Source organism: Lathyrus oleraceus, chromosome 4 (assembly GCF_024323335.1).
Source record: "Lathyrus oleraceus cultivar Zhongwan6 chromosome 4, CAAS_Psat_ZW6_1.0, whole genome shotgun sequence".
Lineage (NCBI taxonomy): Eukaryota > Viridiplantae > Streptophyta > Magnoliopsida > Fabales > Fabaceae > Lathyrus > Lathyrus oleraceus.
Genome location: NC_066582.1, coordinates 332,882,403 through 332,889,204, shown reverse-complemented (window position 1 = coordinate 332,889,204; position 6,802 = coordinate 332,882,403). Strand labels below are relative to the sequence as shown.

The 6,802-nt window shown below is 38.1% G+C and overlaps 1 long non-coding RNA gene across 1 annotated transcript; it reads right to left on the bottom strand.

Moving 5' to 3' along the window:
* Positions 1-1,092: 1,092 nt before the first annotated feature.
* On the bottom strand, positions 1,093-2,877 carry LOC127135501 (uncharacterized). Its single transcript, XR_007808587.1, has 3 exons — positions 2,745-2,877; positions 2,605-2,656; positions 1,093-2,513 (listed from the first exon to the last, which is right to left on the bottom strand). It is a non-coding gene; the product is annotated as an uncharacterized LOC127135501 (long non-coding RNA).
* Positions 2,878-6,802: the final 3,925 nt, after the last annotated feature.

Sequence of the window (6,802 nt, the reverse complement as noted above, 5' to 3'; positions counted from 1 at the left end):
TAATTAATGGCACCAATAACTTCTTTGGCAGGAACTAGCCTACAAAATACAATAATAAAACTACTAAATTATTAAGAATCATATGGATAGTAATATTCTCAACTTTCTTAACAGGTTATATATAAACAAAATCTATGCGAATCCAAGGGAAAGGTTATATCCCGATGCTAGAATTTCATTTACAACATAACCAATTCGCAATCCAAGGGAAACCGAAAAGAGAAAAACACAACATACTAACTGATAGCAGACTTAACTCAAGTAAGAAATCTAACAGAAACTTAACTCCATCCTAACAGAAATTCAGTAATCACCAAACAGTTCGCTAATAGCAGTCCACAATAAAAGCATATCATGGTTTCATTTAAGTCATAACAACTCAACATTAACATTAACAGAAGCAAACTATTAGACTTTCAACAATAGTTCACAGCTGACATTACTAATAAGTAATAACACATTCAACTAATTAATTTCCTAACACTTAATTAGCTAAGAAGTTCATAACAGAAACTGTGCAGCAATTTTGTTTCTGTTAGAGGTTATTAGTTAGTTAGGATCTGTTATGAGAAGTTATAAAATCTGTTAGAGGTGGATTTGGTGAGTGAAATGTTTAACTCAAATTCTGTTTTGAAATTAAATTCCATTGTAAATTCAGTTAGTTTAGAAATTCAAAAGTTAGTTGAATCGAAATTGAGATTTAAGTGGAATGTAACTGAAATGCAAATTGTAAAATTTTCCCTCCTTGTTTTATGTGAATGTAGTTATGCAGGTTAATTTCAGTTAGTAAAAAAAGACTGTGAGGATGTTAATTTGTTAAAATTCCTGTTAGGACACTAAGAAACAGTTAAGTGGAAATTTGGAACTGTTATTGAAATGATTGGGTTAGTGACTTCCTGTTATTAAAAAATTATTAGTAATTATTCTCCCTGTTAGTCTATGTTAGTTTTTTTATTTGTTAATTTGCTTATGTGAAATGCTTGAAATTCCGGTTATATTGTCGTTAAAAGCTTGTCAATGTATGATGCGGCATGTTAATTAGCAAGTCAGTTAGAATACACTTGGATTTCTTGTACATTTCCGTTAAAACCACTGTAATTGAATTTTGGTATTAGTAATATTAATTCAGTTAGTTCCTATTGGTTTCTCCACAGGTTTGTAAACCACACTGACTTATTGTTATTTTCGTATGAATGTCAATGAGACGCACGGTTTTGAAAGCATCCCACTTTCACTAATAACTAACTTTGTTAATAGAAACTGAACCTCACTAACCAACTTCTAACTTCCAGGTTTCTTCAACAACCGCTCCGAAAATAACAAACTTCAAAACTCCTCTTCCCAACCTATAACAGAACTGAACCTTCACTCTTCACAACTAACGGAACCAACTAACAGAACCATCATTCTCTCATGACCAAAATCAACTAACCGAATTTCACAACAAATTCTAAACCGTTACCTAACAACTTTTCCCAACAAACTTCTCAAGCAAATCACCTGCAAACAGAATTGAAAAATGACTATAACCTCACTCTCTCATAACTTTGCGGCTTCTTCGAACGTTCTAACATAAATCACCATTCTAACCTCTTCGAACCCTATATCGCGAATTCGTGGAATGCACAACAGGACAACAACACAAGACAGAACAAAGGAACACTTCTCAATTGCAGTCACTAGAAGCAAGCAAAGCACTAACTAAGACACATCAACAACAGTTAGAAAACAAGCACTAATAATCAGGTCACAAATATATAGCAGACACACAGATTGTTACAAATGGCTGATACTGGCACTGCAACTCACATCAGAAATCAGTTATGGAATGCAGGCACAGCAGATAATTCAAGAAGCACAACAGCCAAATCAGGTGGCACAATGAAAACATCACCTTCAGCCTGAAGCAAGGAAGGCTCAACAACAAATATCTCATCAAGAACAGGACAATCTAGAGCATTAGAGGACATACATCAAGCAACAAAAGGGAAACTAAACTACAGATATGAGTTCATCTATAAAGCACTCAAGCAGCCGCATCATCAATACACAATGCAACAACTGGAAATTACTCGGAGGCAACATCATCAAGAGAACCACATGAAGGACATTCAAGATAAGAGGAAGGATGAAAACATGCATCAATATCATCAACATACCAGAAACCTTGGTTCCACAAAAACAAATCTAAACCAGCACAAACTTTTTCAGCTCTTTTAGTTTGACCCCATAAGAAATAATTAAGCAGAACTTAGGAAATTCCATAGCCTCCTCATAACCACAAAATCAATTCATAAATAATTCTCAACCTTGAGAAATACTAACTGATGCAAACACTAACTATTGCAAACACTAACAGTTCAGTCTGGTTCCAAATTAACATAGGGATGACTAACCTTGAGAAAGAGTTGTCTTTGCAAAATCCCGGATGATATAGTGCTTCGGTTCCAAATTAACTTGCATTCAACAACTGCTTACTGCCTCCACTAAGTAAGATGAGCATTCTTGAAAACCTACATTCAGAAAACCAATTAGCAAATAATTTGATTTTTGTAGTTTCAGACTTAAAGGAGACTTTAAACATATTTGGAAACAATACTAAACTTGCAAAGAAAAGTTGATTCCAGCATCCACAAAGCCGATAGTTCTGGAAAACCTACATTCAGAAAACATAAAACATATGACTATCTCATACTCATTAAACCAAAACTCCATGGAAATCACTTGAGATGAATATGCATTACCTTTGATGATTCAGAAACCCTTTAACGAGGGATTTTGAATTAGGGATTCTTCAATGGATTCACGGATTAGGGATTCACGAATCGGTTCACGAAATTGGGAAAAAACGGATTCACGATTTAGCATGGAATTAGGGTTTTCATTTTGTGAAATGAAATGGAGGGAGAGTGAAAAATGACGAGGGAAAAGGAAAGAGGGAAATAAGCTGTCGCGCAATTTTTGGTCAGAAATAGAAAATTCCATAGAGTCCGCCAAGCGGACTCTAATTAATAAATAAAATACTTAAACCTTAAATATATATATATATATATATATTATAGATAAATAAATGGAAAATGTATATGTTATAAGAATAGCGTCGGCTAAGCGGACTCTAAGTAAATAAATACTAATTAAAAAATAATGCTACTAGATAGAGTCGGTCTAACCGACTCTAAATAAATTAATCAAACATTCTTCAAAGGTAACATAACAAGTAGTGTCGGTTTTGCCGACACTGATAAAAAAAATAACTTGTCTTAAAAGATGTACGTAGATAGAGTCCGTTAGTGTAGGCTTAGCCGACACTAATAGTGTCCGTGTCGGTGGCCGACTCTAAACTAGGAGGCTAAAATGACTTATTCTAGTAGTGGGGGGAGACTCCAGTGCCCCTGCTAAGTGTTACAGATGTGGTCAGGCTGGACATCGTATCCATGAGTGTACCAGTACTGAGAAGAAGTGTTTCAAGTGTGGCAAAGGTGGTCACTTGGCTGCAGAGTGCCGGTTAAAGACTATGACTTGTTTCAACTGTGGAGAGGTGGGTCATATCAGTCCACAGTGTCCTAAGCCGAAGAAAGAGAACCAGTCGGGAGGCAAGGTCTTTGCTTTATCGGGTTCTGAGACTTCTGCAGATGATCGTTTGATCCGAGGTACGCGTTATATTAATGGCTTTCCTCTTGTGGCTATTATTGACACAGGTGCGACTCATTCCTTTATATCTTTGGATTGTGCTGTGAAACTTAAATTAGAGATATCTGAGATGCATGGGAGTATGGTGATTGATACTCCTGCGAAGGGTTCAGTGACTACTACATCAGTTTGTTTAAATTGCCCTTCGAGTATTTTTGGTAGAGACTTTGGGATGGACCTCGTGTGTCTTCCACTAGTGCAGATTGATGTTATCCTGGGTATGAACTGGTTGGTGTTTAACCGAGTTTATATCCACTGTTTTGATAAGACTGTGATCTTTCCTGAGATTGAGGAAGGAAAGAGTTTGTTTCTATCAGCAAGGCAGGTGAATGAGGCAGTAGCAGATGGGGCAGAGTTGTTTATGCTGTTAGTGACTTTGGAGGCTAAAGATAAACTTGTGATTTGCGATCTAGCCGTGGTGTGTGATTTTCCTGATGTGTTTCCTGAAGAAGTGAATGAATTACCGCCAGAGCGTGAAGTTGAGTTCTCGATTGATTTGGTACCTGGTACTAGGCCGATATCGATGGCTCCGTACCGTATGTCTGCTGTTGAGTTAACTGAATTGAAGAGTCAACTGGAAGATCTGTTGGATAAGAAATTTATTCGTCCGAGTGTGTCACCGTGGGGCGCACCAGTGTTATTGGTTAAGAAGAAAGAAGGTACTATGAGGTTGTGTGTGGACTACAGGCAACTGAATAAAGTGACGATCAAGAATCGGTATCCTTTGCCGAGGATTGATGATTTGATGGATCAGGTTGTTGGTGCGAGTGTGTTCAGCAAAATAGATTTGAGATCGGGGTATCATCAGATACGTGTGAAAACTGAGGATATTCAGAAGACTGCTTTCAGAACAAGGTATGGACATTATGAGTATTCTGTAATGCCTTTTGGTGTGACTAATGCGCCTGGGGTATTTATGGAGTATATGAATAGGATTTTCCATCCGTACCTAGACAAGTTTGTTGTGGTGTTTATTGACGATATTTTGGTGTATTCGAAATCTGAAGAAGAGCATGCTGAACATTTGAGAGTGGTTTTAGGAGTTCTACGAGAAAAGAAGTTATTTGCTAAACTGTCCAAGTGTGAATTTTGGTTAGAAGAGGTTAGTTTTCTTGGTCATGTGGTTTCAAGAGGTGGTGTTGCTGTTGATCCTTCTAAGATAGAAGCGGTATCTAAGTGGGAAGCTCCGAAGTCAGTTTCTGAGATAAGGAGTTTTCTTGGACTTGCAGGTTATTATAGGAAATTCATTGAGGGATTTTCTAAGTTGGCGTTACCGTTGACGATGTTGACTAGAAAGGGGCAAGCGTTTGTTTGGGACTCAAAATGTGAAGAAGGTTTCCAAGAGTTAAAGAGAAGGTTAACTACTGCTCCTATTCTGATATTACCAAGTCTGTCGGAACCATTTGAGGTTTAATGTGATGCTTCATTATTGGGTTTGGGTGGTGTTTTGATGCAGAATAAGCAGGTTGTAGCTTATGCTTCGAGACAACTGAAGGTTCATGAGAGGAACTATCCGACACACGATTTAGAGTTGGCAACTGTGGTGTTTGTTCTGAAGTTATGGAGGCATTACTTGTACGGGTCAAGATTTGAGGTTTTCAGTGACCATAAAAGTTTAAAGTATTTGTTTGATCAGAAAGAGCTGAATATGAGACAGAGGAGATGGTTAGAGTTTCTGAAGGATTATGACTTTGGTTTGAATTACCATCCGGGTAAAGCAAACGTAGTGGCTGATGCATTGAGTCGGAAATCATTGCATATGTCTATGTTAATGGTTAAGGAATTGGATTTAATTGAGCAGTTTAGAGACTTGAGTTTGGTGTGTGAGAGTACTCACAATAGTGTTAAATTGGGAATGTTGAAGTTAACGAGTGGTATTCTGGATGAGATTAGAGAGGGTCAGAAATCCGATGTGCTTTTGGTTGATAAGTTGACTCTAGTGAATCAAGGTCAAGGTGGTGAATTCAGAGTTGATGAGAATGGTGTTTTGAAATTTGGTAATCGGGTGTGTATTCCGGATGTTACCGAACTTAAGAAGAGTATTCTTGAGGAAGGACATCGTAGTGGCCTGAGTATTCATCCTGGGGCTACGAAGATGTATCATGATTTGAAAAAGTTATTTTGGTGGCCGGGAATGAAAAGAGAAATTGCGAGTTTTGTTTATTCTTGTTTGACTTGTCAGAAGTCAAAGATTGAGCATCAGAAGCCGTCTGGGCTAATGCAACCGTTGGCTATTCCAGAGTGGAAGTGGGATAGTATCAGTATGGATTTTGTTTCTGGTTTACCGAGGACAATTAAGAATTTTGGAGCTATTTGGGTGATTGTTGACAGATTGACAAAATCGGCTCATTTCATTCCGATCAGAATGGATTATCCGTTAGAGAGATTAGCTGAGTTGTATATTGAGAAAATTGTAAGTTTGCATGGTATTCCGTCGAGTATTGTTTCGGACAGATATCCTAGATTTACATCGAAGTTCTGGGAAGGTTTGCAGAGGGCTTTGGGAACTAAGCTGAGATTGAGTTCTGCATATCATCCGCAGACTGATGGTCAGACTGAGAGGACGATTCAGTCACTGGAGGATCTTTTAAGGGCTTATGTTTTGGAAAAGGGAGGTGCTTGGGATTGTTATTTACCTTTGATTGAGTTTACCTACAACAATAGTTTTCATTCGAGCATTGGTATGGCACCGTTTGAAGCTTTGTATGGTAGGAGATGTCGGACACCTTTATGTTGGTATGAGTCCGGTGAGAGTGCTGTGGTTGGACCAGAGATTGTTCAACAAACTACGGAAAAGATTAAGATGATTCAGGAGAAGATGAGGATTGCTCAGAGTCGTCAGAAGAGTTATCACGACAAGAGGAGGAAGTCACTTGAGTTTCAAGAGGGAGATCATGTGTTTCTTCGTGTTACTCCGATAACTGGGGTTGGTCGAGCTTTGAAGTCGAAGAAGTTGACACCTCGATTTATTGGTCCGTATCAGATTTTGGAGAGGATAGGGGAGGTAGCCTATCGTATCGCTTTACCGCCGTCACTTGCGAATTTGCATGAGGTTTTTCATGTGTCTCAGTTGAGGAGGTACATTCCTGATCCGTCGCATGTGGTCCAAGTA